This window comes from Lissotriton helveticus, chromosome 6 (assembly GCF_964261635.1).
Source record: "Lissotriton helveticus chromosome 6, aLisHel1.1, whole genome shotgun sequence".
NCBI classification, from domain to species: domain Eukaryota; kingdom Metazoa; phylum Chordata; class Amphibia; order Caudata; family Salamandridae; genus Lissotriton; species Lissotriton helveticus.
The window spans coordinates 1,384,702,689-1,384,726,155 of record NC_136067.1 but is presented as its reverse complement, the minus strand read 5'-3'; positions in this window follow the sequence as shown (position 1 = coordinate 1,384,726,155).

The following is a 23,467-nucleotide window of genomic DNA, read 5'->3' as shown; positions in this document are numbered from 1 at the left end:
GTGCCGATGTCTGTCCTGCGTCCAACGCTGCCCAGAGATGCTCTTGTACCACCGGAAGCGCTGACTCTACACCATGGCCGGCACGAAAACCGTTTTACGAGGGGTCGAGTGTATTGTTACTAATCAAGTGCTCTGAAAGAATGGAATTAATGTATGCTTCCACGATTTTTGCAGTCCAAGAGAGCAGTGAGATTGGCTGGAAATTCTCAGTTTTTTTGGCATCCAGAAAAGGTTTTCTAAGCAGTGGCAGTTCTCTAGCTTGTTTCCATGCTGTAGGTTTAACCGCCGAACTAAGAGATTTGTTGATCACTTGACCAAGAAGGGGAGAGATGGTAGGTAACATTTTCCTAAATTGGTCAGGTTTCAAAGGATCAGCTGGTGATCCTGATTTAATTTTTTCACAGAGAGCGAGTAACCGGTCCTGTTCAATCTGAGGGAAAACCTCTAAGGTGTTCAGCGTACCTTTGCTAGGTACTTCAGGGTAGTCCAGAACAGTCATGGGAAAGCCATTATAGATGTCTTCTATCTAGAATAAGGCAAGTTCCTCACATTGTTGGCTCGAGGAGATCAGTGGGCCTGCCGTCCCCTTCTGATTTTTTAGTTCTGACACAATGGAGAAAATGCTCTTCGTGGGATTAGTACTATTACTCATTTTTAAGGCATAGAAAGATGCGCGTTCAGTATGGATTGCTTTGTGATAGATCTTTACTGCATCCCGGTAGTGCACTCTGGATAGAGGGTCAAAGTCCTCCCTCCAGGATCTTTCACATTTTTTGCAAATTTTTTGCAACAACGCTAACTTTTCGTTATACCATAGATTTGATTTGGACATACGATTGGGGGACCACTTAGCTGGAATCAGCTTATCCAGCGGCTGATTGATCCAATCTGAAAAGACCCTTGTCAGGATCCGTCGGCAACACCGGAACGGAGCTCGAGAGAAGAATTTTAAACTGATCCCAATTTAGCTTATGCCAAGGGCGTTTCAGAGAGTGGGAGTTATCTAATTTACGTTTAGGAACTATTCCCTGAATGACCAGAGGGACCAAAAAATGGTCCGACCAGGCCATAGGTACCGGCGGTTGAGTCATAAGGGAAGGGATGTTGGTAAAAACCGGATCCAGCAGGTGGCCGGCTGAATGAGTAGGACCAGGAATCCGCTGGTCCAACTGACAGGCCGCTAGGTCCGCCAACAGGTTTGCCACATCCACATCTGAGTGGCTATCAACATGAAGATTCAAATCTACCAGGATCGCAAAATTAGAAGAATTGGCCGCCAAGGTGCAGACAGTATCAATGAGTGCTTCCTTAAAGGCTTTAGATGGACCCGGTGGGCGATATATCCGTAACCCAGTCATAGTGTAGTTGGGATTAAAGGTAATTTTAAAACAGGCACATTCACAGCCTAAAGTAGGCTGTTTAATGAAGGAGCAGGAGAAGCCGGTTTTTACAATAGCCGCAATACCTCCGTCTCTTGTGTCTCTATTAAGGGTGTGAATAACATAACCCACCGGAAGTGCCAGCCCTGGGATCGCTACTGAGTCTTCCCGAGGGCCAAGCCTCAGTTAAGAACAGGGTATCCGGCTCTTCGGTTTCCAAAAGGTCATAAACATCAGCGCAATGTTTGACCAATGAACGGCAGTTCATGTGAAAAATTATCAGACTTTTGCCTGGGGGAGGCGGGCAGTCCTGCACACCTGCTGGGGCCATAGATGTAAACCCACACTGTTTGCAGCTGAAGGGACCTCCCTCTTTTCTTCTACTTGCTATGCACTCCTATATGGGTGGTGGGCAGTAGAGTGAGACAGTAAATGTACTTGTGTCTTGGGGGATTACCTTGTTGGAGGAGAGTGTATATTTTGTGCGTTGTATAGGTCCACTATGGCATGACAATCCTGCACTACCAGTCAGTTGGACAGTTCCCGAAGTGCATTTCTTTAGGGACAATTCAAATTGATGGAGAACATGCAGGATATGTGAACACACAAAATAAAATTGTGGATGGCTGCATCAATGATAAGGAGAAAGTGAAAAACATGCAAATTTTTGATGGAGAGTCATTGACAAGTCAGTCCGGAGGGGCTTGTCCGTCAGGGGTGCTAGGGTACCGACCCACTGCCTCACCCTGCCACGAATTGCTTGGCATGTTTCAGTTTTCACATGAAAAAAAAATATTCTCAAGGATCATTTGTTTGTATCTAAAAGCTGTAGTATCACCTTGACAGCAGAAGAGAGCTCCCCTGGCTATATTGCACATTTCTCAATCGGTGGCTGTTACAGCCAAGCCGATTGACAGTCACAATACATATCTGACATGCTTCTCAAGTGTCGGGCACTGCAGTATATCAGATAATGGAGCATTTGGGCTTGACAAGCATGCACCCTTTTGTCTCATCAGAAGTCGGAAAGTTGGTACCTTTAGCCCTTTTCCTACTTCTGCTTGGGTAGAAGCTCATGGTCCTGACTCTGGGGTGCTGTTAGCCAGAGTTAGGAGATGGAGGAGTCGGGAATTGTGGGTCTACCCTGAAGAAAAAAAGCATACATGCTCATACCGAAAAGGAGAAGATAGGTTTTGTGTTTATCAGCCTCAACTTTGTATGAGTGTGTGCTTGTCTGTGCATCAGTAAGTGAATGTGTATATCTGTGTAACTGCCTTTTTATGCATGAGTGTGTTTCAATGTATGTATGTGTGTGTGCAGTTTGAAAGCCTGTGAGGTGGGAGGTATAGGATCTCGGGGTTGGCACGCACAGGCGCCAGTGCTGCTCACCAGCGGGAGTGCCTCCATTAGGGTGGAAGAGCGTTGACCACCCTGCTGCCAGCGCAGAAAACCTGAAAAATAAAATGGTAATAAAATGATTTGATTGACATTTTATTTTTCAGTACAGCTGTCCAGCCCGAGTCACGTGTTGGGGGCTGAGTCATTACGGCTGGCTGGCAGCGGGGAGTAGGAGCAATGCACATGTAAAGTTGAATGTGCGCATGTCACTTGGGCCGGCTGTCTTGCGATGACCAGCCTGACATGCTCACTTAAAACACTCCAACCTGAGCTGTCTTAGGCTGCTGGGTGAGGAGCAGCAGTGCCTGTAGGAGTGTTAAACCAGCCCGCTCCAACCAATCCTGACTCTTCTCTCATTCTGGTTAAAATTGGATTGGTTAGGGGAGTGTCCTCAGAGACCCCTTGCTGCCTGTTTGCGATGGACTGCGGACCGGAGAGGAGTAGGTAAGTAGGTTTTTTAAAAACAATTTATATACTGTTTTATTTATTTTTGCACACTGCAAGGCAGTGTGGGAAACTCGCACTGCCTTCAGGCTCAACTCCAGAGTTCTTAACCGTAGCCAGTTATAAACACAGTTTAAAATGGACCATGATTGAGAGTTTTGGGGTTGCACCTAAGGGCATTCCTGGAGTGCCGCCTGATCATCCCACCACTTTCAAACGCAATCAGCCTCCACTGCTGCCACCAGTGAGCAACATACTTCAACAGACATGTGGGAAATAGACTGGAAAGTGATCACCAACCACAAATGATCAGCCTCAATCTTCATATTACCCGACACGAAGAAAGCGCCCCTGAGTTAGGGGAAACTGTGGGTCTGACCTATAGAAGGATAAGCTAGACTGTAAATAATATACAAAAGATCGAACAGCACGCAAGAGACCAGTGGGAGGAAGAGTTAAATAGAATAGATCAAAATCCATTGACCCCCTGGGAGCAGTTCATAACTAATCTAGTGAAGAACAATGCTGTGCGTTCAAAAGGCATGGTAACATCGGCTACATCTTTTCCCAAAAATATGACTGTTCAACTTAAGATAGCGAAAAGGAAATTGAACAAAGCGCTGAGGGTCCTTAGAAATTAACCATCCTCTAATGTCAGGAGTAAGATATTACCAAAACTGAGGTCACTCTATAAAAAAGAAGTATTGATACAAACAAAAACTGAGCTTGATCTGTTCTGGTGTAAAATTAATTATGCAGCAAAACGTAAAGATGCACGTGAATTTTGGAGACTGGTCAATCAAGCCAATGGTGGGAAACAACAACAACTGATGTAAAATATATCGGAAGAAGTCTGGGAAAAGCATTTGGGATCAATGACAGGTTACACCAGAAATATGATAAAGCCAACAGAAGTAAATTCAGTAGAAAATACAAAGGTCAATGATAATGAAAGGAAAAACACCCAGCAAATGATCCAGTGGACAATAGTGGAAACAATTATAAGTTCCAGCAGACGGAGTAGTGCACCAGGGCCAAATGGCCTCCCTCAAGCACTATTTAAAGAAAATCCACAATATTGGGCAAAGAACTTGTCAAACTTGTTCAATAATGTTTTAGGGAAGGAAGAAGTCCCAGACAAATGGAGGGGCTCAATTTTGGCTCCGATTTACAAAGCTGGTCAAGTCTCGGATCCTGCTAACTATAGACGTATAGCTTTAATGGATTGCAAAGCAAAGTTTTTTGCTAAGTGTCTGTTAACAGAACTCATGGACTGGGTTGCTGCCAGAAATTTACTCCCAAAATACCAAACAGGGTTTATTAAAGGCATGGGGACGAAAAATCATATTCAAATGCTAGTTCTTATAATGGAAATGGCCAGAAGCCGTAGGATGAACCTTTACTTATGTTTTATTGATTTTAGCTCAGCTTTTGACACAGTGCACAGTAATATTCTTTGGAACAAGTTAACGAAAATGGTAATCTCACCGAGTTTGTTGAGTTTGATACAATTGCTATATACTAATACTTGGACGAGAGTAAGGTTGGGGCAAGGCACAGTTTTGTCCCAAAAAATGGTGATACGGGACGGGCTGAAACAGGGGTGTGTTTTGGCCCCAACCTTATTTAACTTGTATTTAGCTGGGATTCCATCAAGGCTTAGTGAAATTAATTCTCACTCTCCGACTGTTGCAGGTTTTAATGTTTCACATTTGCTTTATGCTGATGATATTGTTTTAATAAGCTATACCAAGGTGGGTCTGCAGAGATTAATTAATGACAGTGCACAGTACGTCTCCACTCATGGCCTAAAGATTAACTTAAAAAAGACAAAAACAATGCTGGTGACTAGAGGGTTGGCTGTAAGACCAAAATTGAGAATGGAGGGGACTGTATTAGAATCGGTCACTGAATATAGATATCTGGGTGTTATAATAGATGCTAGGGGCACGGGTAAAAACCAGTGTGCTGCACTACAGAGAAGAAACAACTCATTAATTGCTGCATTTTCCAAACTTCAGAATAACTTAAAAGGGCTTCCCCTTAACCAACTATTACACATGATGTCAATTAAACATGTGCCAACTCTTGCATATGGAGTAGAGACTTTAAGAGGTTGTGCTGACAACACCATAGATAAGCTAGTGACAGGGACCTACCGACGCCTGTTTAATCTTCTGCGACATTCTTCACCGGCACAAATCCGACTTGAGTTCGGACTTAAACGACAGAACCTAAATAGCTTAGGAGCTTATTTAAAATTCTGCCACAAAATTAGAAGGGATAATAATTCCTTGTTAATGACAGTGGTTTGGGAGGCAATATGCGATAATAAACATAAGCAGGCCCATGAATATTTCAAACTTGGGATATATACGTTCAATGTGGAAAAACTATGGGCCTTACCTCTTTCACAGGTGGCTTTTAATAAAGTTATAAATGGGTGCAGCAAAAGCCGTCTTTATGGGATAAAGCAGTACTGGCAAAGAGATCCCATGCATGGACAGTTATTGCTTCGTACGGTATGCTAAAACCCCAAAGATATTTAGGAGACTCAAATAGCCAAAGGGCAAAGCTGAAGCTGATGAATCTCCAATTTGGAAATAGCCAATTTCTTGGAGACGCCCCTACATGGAAATTGATGAGTAGTGAGATGGTGTGTCGCCTCTGTTATTACAAGAGGGAAGACATTTGTCATATCATCTGTAGCTGCCCTGCACTAATAGAGGAACGTAGGAGGCTGTTAATGTCGGACTTAAATAGTCAAATTATACGAACATGCCGACAAGCAGTCAAAGCCAGTTTACAAGGAGAACGCTTGCAATTTACGGGTAGACTTTTGAAGTTTATAGAAATAGTGGAGAAGAAATTGCTTAACTGTGGACAATGAGGATGGTTTTATTTATATTTGGTTTTATACATTGATGAAAAGTTTCTTTTAATTATGTGGTCTTAATAATGTATGAAATGTAAGAAGAATTGTATAATGTTGTTTTAATTGTAAATTTTTAGTAACTGAACAATACATTTTTCATTCATTACTTCAACAGACAGCGACGTCCAATCTGCTACCCCTAGAGTCGTTCTCACTGTAAATAAACAATGCTTTTCAGAAAATTAGCAAAGTGAAAAAGGAAGGGAAAGGTGGTGCTGCAACGTTTTTGTATTTAGCAGATTTTGGGCTACTACTTGGCGAGATTGGATCTCTCTGAGAGAGATCTGCTCTCTTACCTGTCTCTCTCCTATGGCTATGTCATTCTCCATGCTCCATTCCATATTTCCTCCATATCTTCTATTTCGTCACTCTCCTTGTTTTTTACTCGTTCACTTTCTGTCCCCTATAACATGTGTTTCATCTCTCTTTTCTCTCTCAAGGTTGTGGCCCCCTGGGGCCTGTGGTGATTAGAGAAACTATGGCAAGTAACTGGAATGACCACAGAGAGTTTACATTACATACACACTGGCACAGTGTTAGTACATGTTTGTAAACTGAGCTTCCTTGCTAGATGTCATCTCATGCAAAACCAAAGGAGCTTCAGACAGATTAACAAAAATGAATTATTGGTGTACATTTTTATTACGTTCTGTTAACATTAACAAACTTTTGAAAAATAAGGTATAATTTATTTTTCATATGTGTTACTTATAAAATGCATATTTTTTGATTTATAAATGGGAGATGGTCATGTAGGGCTCCATCACTAGCCTGAAATATAGTCAGGATAAATTAATTTGTATAATTTCCATGCAGTTAAAAAGAGGATACTGTCACTGAGTAATAATATCAGTAAAATAATATATTTATGTTGCCAAGCTATGTTTGGAACTTGTTTTAAAAGCTCAAAACTTCGGAACTTGGGGCCCGATTCACAGAATGAACTTAAGACTAAATCGTAAACTTACTACTATTTTGGTATTCACAGAAGTTAGGATTTTGTCTTAAGTTTGTCTTAAGACAAACTTAAGACAGACTTAAGACAGACTTAAGACAGACTTAAGTTAGGATTTTGTCTGCGGTCTGTCTTAAGTTTGTGATAAGACAAATTTAAGACAAAATCCTAACTTCTGTGAATACCAAAAGTAGTTAGTTCATTCTGTGAATGCCAAAAGTAGTAAGTGCATTCTGTGAATACCAAAATAGTAATAAGTTTAGGATTGAGTCTTAAATTCATTCCGTGAATCGGGCCCATGCTGTATGGCTGTGTATGAGAAGCCACTTCGTGAGGACATTTAGGCCTAGATTTACTAAGCTTTTGCATCACTCTTGTGATACACAATTCGCTGCACGGCAAATTAGAGGCTTAATATTGAATTTACAAAGCCATGCAAGGCCTGATTCCCATTGCTTTGTCGAGAAATGTAACACAAGGCAGTTGCTTGCTGTGTGTTTGATTACATCTCAACTTGGGGGACCTTCCATGGCTTGAGCACGGGCATTCACATGCACCATCCATGGATTTTGGTGCATTCCCAGATGTACTAAAGCTAGTACACTTGGAAGTCTCTCATAATGCCATGCCTTCTTCAGTGAAGCATGACAAGGATAAATATAGTTATTTCTCCTCGTTATTTCCTCTTGCCAGATGTGCAGCATTCTCCAGCACACATAGAGAAAAATGCTTCTAGGGATTACTTTTGTGCAGGAGGGTGTCCCTTTCTGCACAAACATAATTCTGCTTTTAACGCAGGCACCCTTGCAATATGGTGCAAGGGTGTCTGCGTTAGTGGTAGGCAGCACATAATGCACCAGCAAAAAGAGAGAGCAGAAATGCTCCACAGCTTTATAAATATGGAGAATGTCTGCTAACCCCTTTCACAGATTGGTTTAGTCAAAATCTTTTATTCGACTGAAAGCCATAAAAAGGTAAACTATCAGTGATACATTATTACATACTTACAGATGAATAATTTAAAAACACAGAATATAATACAATTGTCGGTAAAAATCATAATACAGTCACGCAGCCATATTAAAACTTCAACGTGGTTCTGTTTAAATGAGGTTATAAAAATGAATCACATGATAGACATGGGCTCTGACTTGAGGCTAAAGATAAAAAGGCTAAAGATAAAAATGCAGGTTTCTTGGAAATTAATATAGTTCTCAGAACTGCTTAGAGCTTGTGGGACGTAATTTATGACGGCGAGTAATAGAGTTCATATTCTAAGAGCTGGAGGCGTTGCAAACATACATTATATTATCTGAAACCATAAGAATGCAGCAGTGGGCAAAATAATTACAATATGGGGCAGATATAAAAACCACAAAAAAGCATAAAGTGTGCAAGTGTTTGCTTGGAAGTGCTATCGCAAGGGCAAAGGTGGGAAAATGCGAAACCAGGTGCCCAGCTGGGTTGGGCTATGAGAAAGTGCAAAGTGCTTAGTTCTGTTCCTTTTACGTGCTTTAAGTTTAGGTAACGGCAAACAAAAGTCATAAATTGACATTTAGCAAATCTTGCTTGGGTTCTGTATTGAAAAAAGAGAGATGTCACCATTTTTTTGAGCTGCTATCAATTTTATTTGGGGAATCGAAGAAATTTGGCTGACCAGAGTAAAAAAAATGCCCTCGACGTAAACTAGACATGAAATGGGAGCCACATGATCTTGTCTTAAATAATCAAAGACAACAGTTCATGTAAATGAGGTGTGTGGTGAATACCAGATCTTAAGCCAGAGTAGCAACAGTGCAGCCTGAGCTATGTCCTCCAAAAAAGGGAGACCAGATTCCAGATGGGTGATAGAGCTGGCCGTGCTTATAGGGGTTTCTAGTAACCTGCACAAAAATTTGTTTTTGATCGTTTGAAGACATTTTACTTTTCAGTACAGCTGGCCAGCCAGAGTCACGTGTTGGGGGCTTGGTCATTACGGCTGGCTGGCAGCAGGGGAGTAGGAGCAATGCACATGTAAAGTTTAAAGTGCGCATGTCAGTTTGGCCGGCTGTCTTGTGATGACCAGCCTGACATGCTCACTTAAAACACTCCAACCTGAGCTGTCTTAGGCTGCTGGGTGAGGAGCAGGAGTGCCTGTAGGAGTGTTAAACCAGCCCGCTCCAACCAATCCTGACGCTTCTCTCATGCTGGTTAAAATTGGATTGGTTAGGGGAGTGTCCTCAGAGACCCCTTGCTGCCTGTTGGCGACAGACTGCGGACCGGAGAGAAGTAGGTAAATAGGTTTTTAAAAAACAATTTATATACTGTTTTATTTATTTTTGCACACTGCAAGGCAGTGTGGGAAACTTGCACTGCCTTCAGGCTCAACTCCAGAGTTCTTAACTGTAGCCAGTTATAAACACAGTTTATAATGGACCATGAGTGAGAGCTTTGGGGTTGCACCTAAGGGCATTCCTGGAGTGCCGCCTGATCACCCCACCACTTTCAAAAGCAATCAGTCTCCACTGCTGCCACCAGTGAGCAACATACTTCAACAGACATGTGGGAAATAGACTGGAAAGTGATCACCAACCACAAATGATCAGCCTCAATCTTCATATTACCCGACACGAACCAAGCGCCCATGAGTTAGGGGAACCTATGGGTCTGACCTATAGAAGGATAAGCTGGACTGTAAATAATCTACAAAAGATCGAACAGCACGCAAGAGACCAGTGGGAGGAAGAGTTAAATAGAATAGATCAAAATCCATTGACCCTCTGGGAGCAGTTCATAACTAATCTAGTGGAGAAAAATGCTGTGCGTTCAAAAGGCATTGTAACATCGTCTACATCTTTTCCCAAAAAAATGACTGTTCAACTTAAGATAGCGAAAAGGAACTTGAACAATGAGCTGAGGGTCCTTAGAAATCAACCATCCTCTAATGTCAGGAGTAAGATATTACCAAAACTGAGGTCACTCTATAAAAAAGAAGTATGGATACAAAGAAAAACTGAGCTTGATCTGTTATGGTGTAAAATTAATTATGCAGCAAAACGTAAAGATGCACATGAATTTTGGGGACTGGTCAATCAAGCCAATGGTGGGAAACAACAACAACTGGTGTAAAATATATCGGAAGAAGTCTGGGAGAAGCATTTGGGATCAATGACAGCTTACACCAGAAATATGATAACGCCAACAGAAGTAAATTCAGTAGAAAATACAAGGGTCAATGATAATGAAAGGAAAAACACCCAGCAAATGATCCAGTGGACAATAATGGAAACAATTATAAGTTCCAGCAGATGGAGTAGTGCACCAGGGCCAAATGGCCTCCCTCAAGCACTATTTAAAGAAAATCCACAATATTGGGCAAAGAACTTGTCAAACTTGTTCAATAATGTTTTATGGAAGGAAGAAGTCCCAGACAAATGGAGGGACTCAATTTTGGCTCCGATTTACAAAGTTGGTCAAGTCTCAGATCCTGCTAACTATAGACTTATAGCTTTAATGGATTGCGTAGCAAAGTTTTTTGCTAAGTGTCTGTTAACAGAACTCATGGACTGGGTTGCTGCCAGAAATTTACTCCCAAAATACCAAGCAGGGTTTATTAAAGGCATGGGGACGACTATTAATATTCAAATGCTAGTTCTTATAATGGAAATGGCCAGAAGCCGTAAGATGAACCTTTACTTATGTTTTATTGATTTTAGCTCAGCTTTTGACACAGTGCACAGTAATATTCTTTGGAACAAGTTAACGAAAATGGGAATCTCACCCAGTTTGTTGAGTTCGATACAATTGCTATATACTAATACTTGGACGAGAGTAAGGTTGGGCCAAGGCACAGTTTTGTCCAAAAAAATGGTGATACGAGACGGGCTGAAACAGGGGTGTGTTTTGGCCCCAACCTTATTTAACTTGTATTAAGCTGGGATTCCATCAAGGCTTAGTGAAATTAATTCCCACTCTCCGACTGTTGCCGGTTTTAATGTTTCACATTTACTTTATGCTGATGATATTGTTTTAATAAGCTATACCAAGGTGGGTCTGCAGAGATTAATGACAGTGCACAGTACGCCTCCACTCATGGCCTAAAGATTAACTTAAAAAAGACAAAAACAATGCTGGTGACTAGAGGGTTGGCTGTAAGACCAAAATTGAGAATGGAGGGGACTGTATTTGAATCGGTCACTGAATATAGATATCTGGGTGTTATAATAGAGGCTAGGGGCACGGGTAAAAACCAGTGTGCTGCACTACAGAGAAGAAACAACTCATTAATTGCTGCATTTTCCAAACTTCAGAATAACTTAAAAGGGCTTCCCCTTAACCAACTATTACAAATGATGTCAGTTAAACATGTGCCAACTCTTGCATATTGAGTAGAGACCTTAAGAGGTTGTGCTGACAACACCATAGATAAGCTAGTGACAGGGACCTACCGACGCCTGTTTGATCTTCCGCGACATTCTTCACCGGCACAAATCCGACTTGAGTTCGGACTTAAACGACAGAACCTAAATAGCTTAGGAGCCTATTTAAAATTCTGCCACAAAATTATAAGGGATAATAATTCCTTGTTAATGACAGTGGTTTGGGAGGCAATATGCGATAATAAACATAAGCAGGCCCATGAATATTTCAAACTTGGGATATATACGTTCAATGGGGAAACACTATGGGTCTTACCTCTTTCACAGGTGGCTTTTAAAAAAGTTATAAATGGGTGCAGCAAAAAATTGTCGGCTTTATGGGATAAAGCAGTACTGGCAAAGAGATCCCATGCATGGACAGTTATTGCTTCGTACAGTATGCTAAAACCCCAAAGATATTTAGGAGACTCAAACAGCCAAAGGGCAAAGCTGAAGCTGATGAATCTCCAATTTGGAAATAGCCAATTTCTTGAAGACGCCCCTACATGGAAATTGATGAGTAGTGAGATGGTGTGTCGCCTCTGTTATTACAAGAGGGAAGACATTTGTCATATCGTCTGTAGCTGCCCTGCACTAATAGAGGAACGTAGGAGGCTGTTAATGTCGGACTTTAATAGTCAAATTATACGAACATGCCGACAAGCAGTCAAAGCCAGTTTACAAGGAGAACTCTTGCAATTTACGGGTAGACGTTTGAAGTTTATAGAAATAGTGGAGAAGAAATTGCTTAACTGTGGACAATGCGGATGGTTTTATTTATATTTGGTTTTATACATTGATGAAACGTTTCTTTTAATTATGTGGTCTTAATAATGTATGAAATGTAAGAAGAATTGTATAATGTTGTTTTAATTGTAAGTTTTTAGTAACTGAACAATACATTTTTCCTTCAATACTTCAACAGACAGCGACGTCCAATCTGCTCCCCCTAGAGTCGTTCTCACTGTAAATAAACAATGCTTTTCAGAAAATTAGCAAAGTGAAAAAAGGAAGGGAAAGGTGGTGCTGCAACGTTTTTGTATTTAGCAGATTTTGGGCTACTACTTGGCGAGATTGGATCTCTCTGAGAGAGATCTGCTCTCTTACCTGTCTCTCTCCTATGACTATGTCATTCTCCATGCTCCATTCCATATTTCCTCCATATCGTCTCTTTCGTCACTCTCCTTGTTTTTTACTGGTTCACTTTCTGTCCCCTATAACATGTGTTTCATCTCTCTTTTCTCTCTCAAGGTTGTGGCCCCCTGGGGCCTGTGGTGATTAGAGAAACTATGGCAAGTAACTGGAATGACCCCAGAGAGTTTACATTACATACACACTGGCACAGTGTCAGTATATGTTTGTGAACTAAGCTTCCTTGCTAGGTGTCATCTCATGCAAAACCAAAGGAGCTTCAGACAGATTAACAAAAATGAATTATTGGTGTACATTTTTATTACGTTCTGTTAACATTAACAAACTTTTGACAAATAAGGTATAATTTATTTTTCATATGTGCTACTTATAAAATGCATATTTTTTGATTTGTAAATGGGAGATGGTCATGTAGGGCTCCATCACTAGCCTGAAATATAGTCAGGATAAATTAATTAGTATAATTTCCATGCAGTTAAAAAGAGGATACTGTCACTGAGTAATAATATCAGTAAAATAATATATTTATGTTGCCAAGCTATGTTTGGAACTTGTATTAAAAGCTCAAAACTTCGGAGCTTGCTGTATGGCTGTGTATGAAAAGCCACTTCGTGAGGACATTTAGGCCTAGATTTACTAAGCTTTTGCATCACTCTTGTGATGCACAATTCTCTGCACGGCAAGTTGGCCTAACGGAGATCGGGACCGCCCGCCATAAGGGCGGGGGTCCCGTTGGGGGTATTAGGATGTACCCGCCACAGTGGCGGGCACATCCTATATGTTTTACATTGTGGCGGGCGGTGCTCTCTGCACCGCTCGCCACAATGTAAAACATAAGTTGACGCATTCACATATGCAAAGCGGCAGGCACCGCGCGGTGCCTGCCGCTTTGCATATGTAAATGTGGGGGGGTACCATAGGTGCCCCCCATGTGCCCCCCCGACAGTGGCGGCAACCTGGGGGCCCTGCAGGGGGCCCGCAGCAATCTCTGCCTGCCTTTCCATGGCGGCATTGCCGCAGCGGAAAGGCCCACACATTTTGCCATCGTAATATGGTTGGCGGTGTCCATTGGACACCGCCACCATATTAATCTATTACCGCCTTGCGACCGCGGCGGTAAAACGGCGGACGGTCTTTCCGTCCGCCACTGTCCCATCCGCCATCCTAATCTGGCGGAGGGGAAAACGAGAGTGGTTATCGGGCGGATTGCCTCCGCCAGGGTGGCAGTGGCCACCGCCCCCCTGGCGGAGGCAATTCACCCGATATCTTAATGGATCCCTTAATATTGAATTACAAAGCCATTCAAGGCCTGATTCCCATGGCTTTGTAGAGAAATGTAACGCAAGGCAGTTGCTTGCTGTGTGTTACATTACATCTCAACTTGGGGGACCTTCCATGGGTTGAGCATGGGCATTCCCATGCACCATCCATGGATTCTGGTGCATTCCCAGATGTACTAAAGCTAGTACACTTGGAAGTCTCTCATAATGCTATGCCTTCTTCAGTGAAGCATGACAAGGAAAAATATAGTTATTTCTCCTCGTTATTTCCTCTTGCCAGATGTGCAGCATTCTCCAGCACACATAGAGAAAAATGCTTCTAGGGATTACTTTTGTGCAGGAGGATGTCCCTTTCTGCACCAGGGGCGTAACAAAGGCCCCCGCAGCCCCTGCGGTGCGGGGGGCCACATGGGAGTCCCACGCTCCAGGGGCATCCTGGGGCCCCCTCACTCAGCAGAGCCAGCAAGCAAGGCTCTCAGGTCTTCTGAAATAAAATGGTGTGCAGGGCCTCCCCTCTCCATAAATTAAATGGTGCGCGCCACGGACTTTTCATTAATGAAATCAATGGGGCCCTATAATTGTGACATTCCAGCCGCGGAGCCGCGCAGCTCAGAATCACAGAGGCTGACGTCATGAGCTAGTGCCCAAGCGGAAGTTTGGGGAAGGAGGCTGGGAGGCCACTGGTTTGCAGGCGATGCCGTCTTTAATGCAATGAGGGCGTGGTCTCGTAGTAGTGGGGGTTGTAATTTCATGTCGTGGGTGGCAAATGCAAGGAGCTGCAAAATGAGCAGTTTATGGAGCAGGCCCGGGCCGGTTCTAGCGGAGAAAAATGCACTTGCTAAATTCCTCTAATTTGCTCCGTGATGTCGGCCGAACGTAGCAGTTCCTGTTTCTTAGTACTGGAGATGTGTGATACTGTGATTGGGCCAAGAGTCTCGACCTTAAAGGCGACCCAATCACGCATTTCATTTTGGAGAGGTGGGCTTGATTTCCAACCACTACTGACGGCACATTAGGGGCACGGCGAGGGAAATAAATGCTTTGCTCTGTTCGCACCGGGAGATATGGATTTCCATTCCAGCTGCTGTTTTGCTCGGCCATAGAGCAACTTTTAATTCTATGTGGGGGCTCCATCCTGCTGCACATTCTACTCCGTTGGCCTCACCGTTTCTCTACAGCAGTTCCTGAGGATAGAAAATATGCATACGGTAACCTTGCACCTTTCTTGAGCCCTGCGGCTATTGTATTATAATATCATGCCTGGTGTGTTGGTCGGGCTGACGCCTTTCCCACAGAAAAATACTGACCATTTGTTTTTGAGATTCTGCTAAAGCTTGGACATGAATCACATGATCCATATATAGAACTTAATGTAAACTAATTTGTTTTCGTTTTAAACGTCCCCTTTCAGAATTTGTTTACTTTAATTATCAATCAGGTGACAGTCATATGAAGAACTGTAAACACATTTTACATTATTGTTATATTTACTATTTTAAGTAAGAAAGGGAAAAATACCGACCTTAGGTGATGTTACTAATTTTTGTAATAGCTGGGATATTACAATTCCACTGAGGCTGGCATTAAACAGGCTATGTTGCAGCCCTATGTGTGGGATGTAACACCCCCAAAAGTTTGATTATTAAGCTGTAGGATATAGACAGGGAGGCAGTGATCTAGTTTAGAGGGATTGGATACTTTGGGTGGAAACTAGGGATGTTGGGGTGAAGATAGGACAGCAGGATCGGACTGGCCCATGGGGCAGTCAAGTAGTGCCCGATTGGCTAGTCTGACGGATCAAGGTGTGGGACAGTTCTTTTTTAGCAGTTTGTGAACCTATTTTATCGTTTGGTGGGCTGGATTTTATGCTTGATTTCCCCAATATTGCCACAAATATTACCTGTAGTAAACTCTAAACCATGCAGTCTCCCATACTTTGCTAAATACCCATACACTGTGTCTTAACAAATTCAAAACCGGCCTGATTTGTAAATGTGGGCCACATTTTTTAACTATTTAGTTTTAGTTCGCTAAGGGGGCCACTTTCATTTTAGTGCCTGGGCCGATTTTATTTTGGCCCAGTCCAAACCCTATAGGACAGGTACCCTGGTAAACAGAAGAGGAGATACCAGGGTGCAGGAGGTGGAGTGGCACTGGGGCCCAGAGGCAAGAGGGGGAAACAGATCCCTAATTATTGCTGTATTTCACAGTTCAAACAGGGAGCCCATTTTCTTTCTTGCACTTGGGCCCATGATACACTGGCTACGTCACTGAAAGCTACTACAGATGAAGACTCTTGGAAGTGAGGCTTTAAATCTTTTTTTTTCCAAGTTCAATAAATATAGCCGAACATAACTTTTTCCTCAACTATTGGAGGTCCCTTGATGTGAGAACGCAATGCATCTTTTTCAGGACTGCAGGGGGGTCGGCAGACTAGTGCAGTGCGATCTCCTGAACCCTGATGGGGTCAATCTACAAGGTGCGATGCGGGGGCTCTGAAACTCCCATATCTTAGAGATATTCATTCGCCTTAGGATAAATGGGACCCTCTTAACGGTTGGAAGGGCCTCCTAAAGGGTTGGGGTCCAGCACACAACAGGTGCTGCGGATGCCTGGTGACATTCCTAAACATTCTATTATAAGATCTGACCAGCATCGAAATATGGAGAATTAAGGTGCTCTGGGACACAGCTCTCAAATTTAAATTACAAAAGGAAATTTGGACTTAATCAATTAAATGTTTGAAAAACCGTCATAAGTATAACAGACATGTTTTAATCAGCATTTTTGGACTCTGGTGGAAATGCATAGATCATTTAACATAGTATCAATGGTCACTATTTATATGTAATTCTATACTGTGGAGGTTGTTTGAATCTGGAAGAAGGAGAATAGCTCCTGTTTAGGGGCTTAAGGTTTGATCTCCTCTGGTACGTGGCACCCAACTCTTGTGAAAGAGGCAATCACCCGTAAGATGTTATAGGCTGACCTGTGAGCCAGTGGCATGCATGGTGCTTGTGGTGATTAGTTGCCATTTGCTCTACTCCACAGCCAGCATCACTGCAAAGTTTTGTGTAGTTGCACTTATACAGTAAAAGAGAGACTAACCCAGAGTTAGCCACCATGAATTAAATGCCCGCAACCAGATTCCGTCTATCTGGGTTGAAAGGTGGCATCTTATTGAGGGGCCGCTTCTGGTAATTATGATTAAATGACATCCTGAATCTTATGAGATAAGAGCTCTTTGGAGGAGACTGTAGTTATTCTGAGTTCTTGTAACAAATGGGGTCCTAAGGGCTACTCAAGAGACCCAAAATGGCGGAGAGAGCCTTTCAAACCAGAAGGAAAGAGTATACGTGCTCCCACTGAAAAAATCTTAACTTAAGAAGTATCCTCTCTTCCAACGAGCAATGATTAAGGAGAATGGAAAGAGGAAACCTATACTCCACCGCATTTAGATGTGGAAAGAGGAGAAACCCTCTTTTTACATATAACCCTCACCCAAATAGTGTCACGCTTTCTCATCAGGTTCACCCAGACTTTCATCCTTCCCAGATAGATAAATCATCAGCGTTGGACTGTGAAACAGAAAGCATCCACTGAATGGTATGCCCTATTATCCATGGGCCCGACCTGGTGGAGACACGCCGGTGTGACAGCGAGGCAGGTGTAAAAAGGAGCCTGGAGCACATGGAAAACACCGAGTGGGGTCTGGAGAACGAGGATATTGCGTGCGGGGCATGGATAGCTGGGCTACTGTGCAGGGTCACATAGAGAGACAGTGTGGGGAACACTTGAGCTGGAGACACCTGGGCAGAAACTGCAAGGATCCACTGGTGCATGGAAATACTTTGTGAATAGCCCAGGAATCTTAGACATTGGGGGGAGCTTGGGGTACATTGACAGTGCAGGGTCATGGTGGGGCACATGGACAGTGAGGAGTATGGAGCACGTGGGCAGAGTGAGGGGCGCAGGCACATCACAGCTTGGGGAACATGGACACATTGCGGGGGCCTGGGCCACATCGACAGACAGAGAGAGGAGCTTGGGGTACATTGACAGTGCAAGCAGCCTGAGACATGTGGACAGATACTGTCAGAAGCGTGGTGTACATGGACAAGCAGATTTACTATAGTTTTGCATGGTGCTCGCATGACGAAAGCAGTAGCATTTATTAACTTCCACAAGAAAAAAACAAACCTGACTATGCAATGTATCACAGCTTAATATGATGACCCTAGCAGAATATAGGAAAAAAAAAACAGGAATACTGTACAAACACATCCTGTTTAACTCAGCTCTGCGTATATATATATTTACTGCTATCTACAATTTAATACGTTTCTTGAAATAAAAACATGGAGAACAGGCAAAACGTCTAATCCCAGATTTAGTCAAGTGGGTGCTGTGCTCGCCTAATAAAACAATAGTACTGATCAGCTTTTAAAAGCTATTTTTGCACATAAATGCACCTTGCCAGAGGCTTAAATGGCATTGTGTGACGTAGTGCAAAGTTCCCGATAACGGATACAAATTGCAAGAGTACATGTTGTGTAATTTGCGTTATATCACACAAAATGCTCCCCAATAGCCTTTTCGCTGCGGTACAATGTTACATCACTTTTATGTTGGCCGCAGCGTTTGTGTTTTGCATGCCACGTGTGGCGACTGATGTGCAACCAGTTGTAAATACAAAGCCGGGTAGTCATTGTCCTTACCAGGGGCGTAACACAGGCCCCCGCAGCCTCTGCGGTGCGGGGACCCTCAGCACCGCACTTCGGCCGGAGAGCTCCAGATTGAGTCCGGAGGGGGCCCCCTCCACGTACCCTGCAGGGGGGCCCCCTCAAGTTTCGTTACGCCACTGTTCTGCACAAACACAATTCTGCTTCTAACGCAGGCACCCTTGCAATATGGTGCAAGGGTGTCTGCGTTAGTGGTAGGCAGCACATAATGCACCAGCAAAAAGAGAGAGCAGAAATGCTCCACAGCTTTATAAATATGGAGAATTTCTGCTAACCCCTTTCACAGATTGGGTCAGTCAAATGCTTTTATTCAACTGAAAGCCATAAAAAGGTAAACTATCAGTGATACATTATTACATACTTACAGATGGATAATTTAAAAACACAGAATATAATACAATTGTCGATAAAAATCATAATACAATCACGCAGCCGTATTAAAACTTCAATGTGGTTCTGTTTAAATGAGGTTATAAAAATGAATCACATGATAGACATGGGCTCTGACTTGAGGCTAAAGATAAAAATGCAGGTTTCCTGGAAATTAATTTAGTTCTCAGAACTGCTTAGAGCTTGTGGGACAAAATAAATGACGGCGAGCAATAGAGTTCATATTCTAAGAGCTGGAGGTTTTGCAAACATACATTAAATTATCTGGAACCATAAGAATGCAGCAGTAGGCACAATAATTGCAATCTGGGGCAGATATAAAAACCACAAAAAAGCATAAAGTGTGCAAGTGTTTGCTTGGAAGTGCTATTGCTAGGGCAAAGAAAGTGCAAAGTGCTTAGTTCTGTTCCTTTTACGTGCTTTAAGTCTAGGTAACGGGAAACAGAAGCCATAAGTTGACATTTAGCACATCAGGATTGGGTTCTATATTGAAAAAAGAGAGATGTCACCATTTTTTTGAGCTGCCATCAATTTTATTTGGGGAATGGAAGAAATTTGGCTGACCAGAGTAAAAAAAATGCCCTCAATGTAAACTAGACATGGAATGGGAGCCAAATGATCTTGTCTTAAATAATCAAAGACAACAGTTCATGTAAATGAGGTGTGTGGTGAATACCAGATCTTAAGCCAGAGTAGCAACAGTGCAGCCTGAGCTATGTCCTCCAAAAAAGGGAGACCAGATTCCAGATGGGTGATAGAGCTGGCCGTGCTTATAGGGGTTTCTAGTAACATGCACAGAAATTTGTTTTTGATCGTTTGAAGACTTCCAGGGGGAGTATATCCCCAGGCACTGGCCCAATAGATTCCTGAGGTGAGGCATTTACTCTTATAGAGGGTAATTAGTTCCCTGATGGAATTATGGGCACATTTTTTGTATTACCTAAAAATTGCATCTATGGCCACTTCCAGTTTGCAGGCTCTCAAGGTCAGGAGTTTTTCCCTATTCACGTTGTCTGCCATCAAAACCCCAAGCCAATTAAAGCTCTGCACTTTAGAGATACGGATCTCATCTATGTTGTGTGGCCGTGAGCAAGTCCTTTTAGGTTCGCATATCATAATGTGTGACTTCTGAGGGTTTATTTTCAAGTTCAGCGTCCCCATAACATTGTTTAAAAAGTCAAGGAGCAACTGCAGGCTGTTAGCAGTGTGGGCAATTAGGACCCAGTTGTCCACGTAAAGTAAAATGGGGGCTGGGTGCTTCCCCACTCTGGAACCCTTGCTTTTGGTCACAAGCTCTGCCTCGAGAGCATTCCTGTGAAAAAGAAATAAAAAGGGGGCTAAAATGCAACCCTGTATTACGCTCTTATTGGAATAAAAAGAGAGAGTAGAACGCCCACAGCAACACCCACCGCCCACCCCTTTCACTCTGAGCATAGTGGCATAACACTGCCTTGTAAATAAGACAAAGTCCCTATCACCACAGAAAAGTCACAAAAAGTGAACTTCCCGTGGCAATAGGGGCTTGTACATATGCCCCTGGATTTCTCATGGGAACATGAGAATTTGGCCACTTCAGTCGCTTTGCTAGGCTGTGTATACCCAGCGGGATGGTTTGGGAGGTTGACCGATCAATGTATGTGAACTGCAGATTAGGAGACTCAGAAGAGGGCTGACCACTTATATGTAAGGTTGGCCTTGTCTGAAATAAATAACTAGCTGATGTGTACTCTGGGAAGTTTTTGGGAAACTCTGACAATAATCCATGAGCACTTGACTCTGTCCCCCAATAACTTGATTTGAGAGAGAAGGTCCAGTCGGAAGCCCGTCATAAAAGTCTACAGGTTATCATAATAGGGTTTACATGCATCCTATAGCATTGCCCCGATGTCTGCCCGAGGAGTGGTAAAGGCATAATGGGGCATATTTGCAAGAACCTCGTTAAAATTATCGCCGTTTTAGCGGCAGGAAACTGCATTACATGACCCCTTGTCTCTGGATGTTCATCGGACAAAGGGAGTCTTTCTCCCCATTATAAAATATGGAAAGGCAATAAATAAGGAAATAAGGCCTACCTTAGCTCAGGACTGACTTTGAGGCTGAAGATAGAATGGAGACGAGGAACCAAGGGCCAAAAGAATGAGCCGAGTCCGGCCGTGGATGGGCGCAGATGGGTCCAATCTTGGCCCGACCTTCACATGGGCACATGTGCGGGCACATCCCGCACCACAGGGGCCTTAGAGTACTTTTAACACATTGTCTGTGTTGTGCCCCGCCTCCTCAGCAAGAGGAATCCTGGGGGACAAAGGCCCACACCAGGAACAGCCAACGTAAAGGGTGCAGCCATTTGTGGAAAACTCTGTGCACCCTCGCCGTGGGGGCCTTAGAGTGCTTATAGCACGTTGCTCGTGTTGTGCCCCACATTCTCAGCAAGAGGATTTCTGAGGGACGGAGACCCACCCTAGGAACAGCCAATGTAAAGGGCCTTAGAGTGCTTTTAGTGTGTTGTCCATGTTGTGCCCCGCCTCCTCCTCAAGAGGAATCCTGGGAGACAAAGGCCCACCCTAGGAACAGCCAAAGTTAAGGGTGCTGCAAAGCCCGCACACACAACACAGTGCAGAAACGTTGCTTGCTGCTCTGCTTTGCACTAAAGTTTAGTAACATGCACTTTAGAGTGCATACTTAAGCATAGTAGGAACCACAACCATGGGCTCCACATCATAGCACATTTTGACTGGATCAACAGTGAGTTTATCATATGGACAATTCTGCCATATTTGTGGATTTGTTCAGCAGGGGTGTAGTCAGTAATACTAACGTAAGAGGGCTAAATTATAACAAAAGCTCCTTGTACTGTGTGGCGCCGCGGCCAGGGCGACTGACTCCGGAATCTAGGGATCACGGTTCGATCCCCAGCACCGGCGGCAGGTTAGCCCAGCACCATGTGACTCTGGGCAATAGCTTGCTTAATCTTCCCGACGGCGCCTAGAGACCCTTACGGGTGATTGTGCGCTTTACAAATGTGGATTATTATTATTATTATTATTACTGTTGGTCAGGTGGGTGCTCCAAGTGTGGATGGTCCTGGTACCTGGCGGACATAATCAGGAGAAGTTGATTCAAATGCAGTACCCAAAAGCATATGCATAAGCACTTTCCATTGGCCAAAACCTGGTCATTTTATGGCTAATTTACAGATGGATGGGCATTTTTAAAAACATTAGGCCACTTGGATAAAAATGCTGCTAAAAATGAGGGCTTGAGTTCTCCTTGAGCATTTTTATAAGACTATACCAGAGAATATGTTATGCATGTCAGCAAATTACACTTGATAGAGTGAGTTGGTTGTTAATTAATGTATATTTGTTTATTTTGTGTTTTAGAGTTCAAAATGGTTTATTGAGTTTTCATAATAAACAATAACAAAAGACAATATAAAAACTAGTTCCGAAACATACAAATTACAATAGAGAGATAACGAGAACAGCATTAAATTACAAAAGGTAAAAACGGTAAATATAATATTCCTAGAAAACAAAAGGGAGGGAGAGGAAGCATCTATAAATATATTATAATAATGATGAAATAGAGCTACTATAACATGCTAACCGGACTATTATAATAGCAATAATACCTAGAAATAAATACATATTTAAGAAGATAAATTGATATCAACAGGTTTCCAAAAAGAGTGATAAGATTTAGAATTATGATTAATGCCATTCAAGGATAACTGAATTCCTCTTCTAGTAAAAATAACCCATGATCACCAAACGTGAACTGATAATAATGAAACATCTTTTCAACATGTTGTAAGGGATTTTAAAGCTGCTGATAACAAAAAAATTCAAAAGCTTACCTTCTAAGTCATTTACGTTTTGTGAAAGAACAACAGATTTTCAGATTAACAGTTTGAATGCAACATCATCATGAATATTAAATATCTTTTTTATAATTTCCCAAACTTCAGTCCAAAATTCAAAAACGAAAGGACAATCATAAAGCATATGTTGTAATGAACCAGTATGTAAATGACAGTGCCAACAAGTTGAAGACGGCAGAAGTTTAGCTTGAGATGAACGTAATGGAGTCCATAAACAGTTATATAAAATATATGAGTTAGTTTGATAGAGCGAAACAGGTAACCAACCAGAAATACTGTTAAGCCAAATAACTTTCAATGTATCAATAGAGAAGGAGGTTGAAAGTTCATTATTCCAAAAAGTTGAGATCACATTAATGTTGGTACCTTGAGAGATGGACATTTTTTTTATATAATATAGAAACACCATGAGGTAGAGTGGAAATAGTTTGAACATAAATTGATTGGTCTGATTTAACATTAGAAGGAATATTATGAGGAAATAAATCTAAAATAGAATAACATAATAATTCATA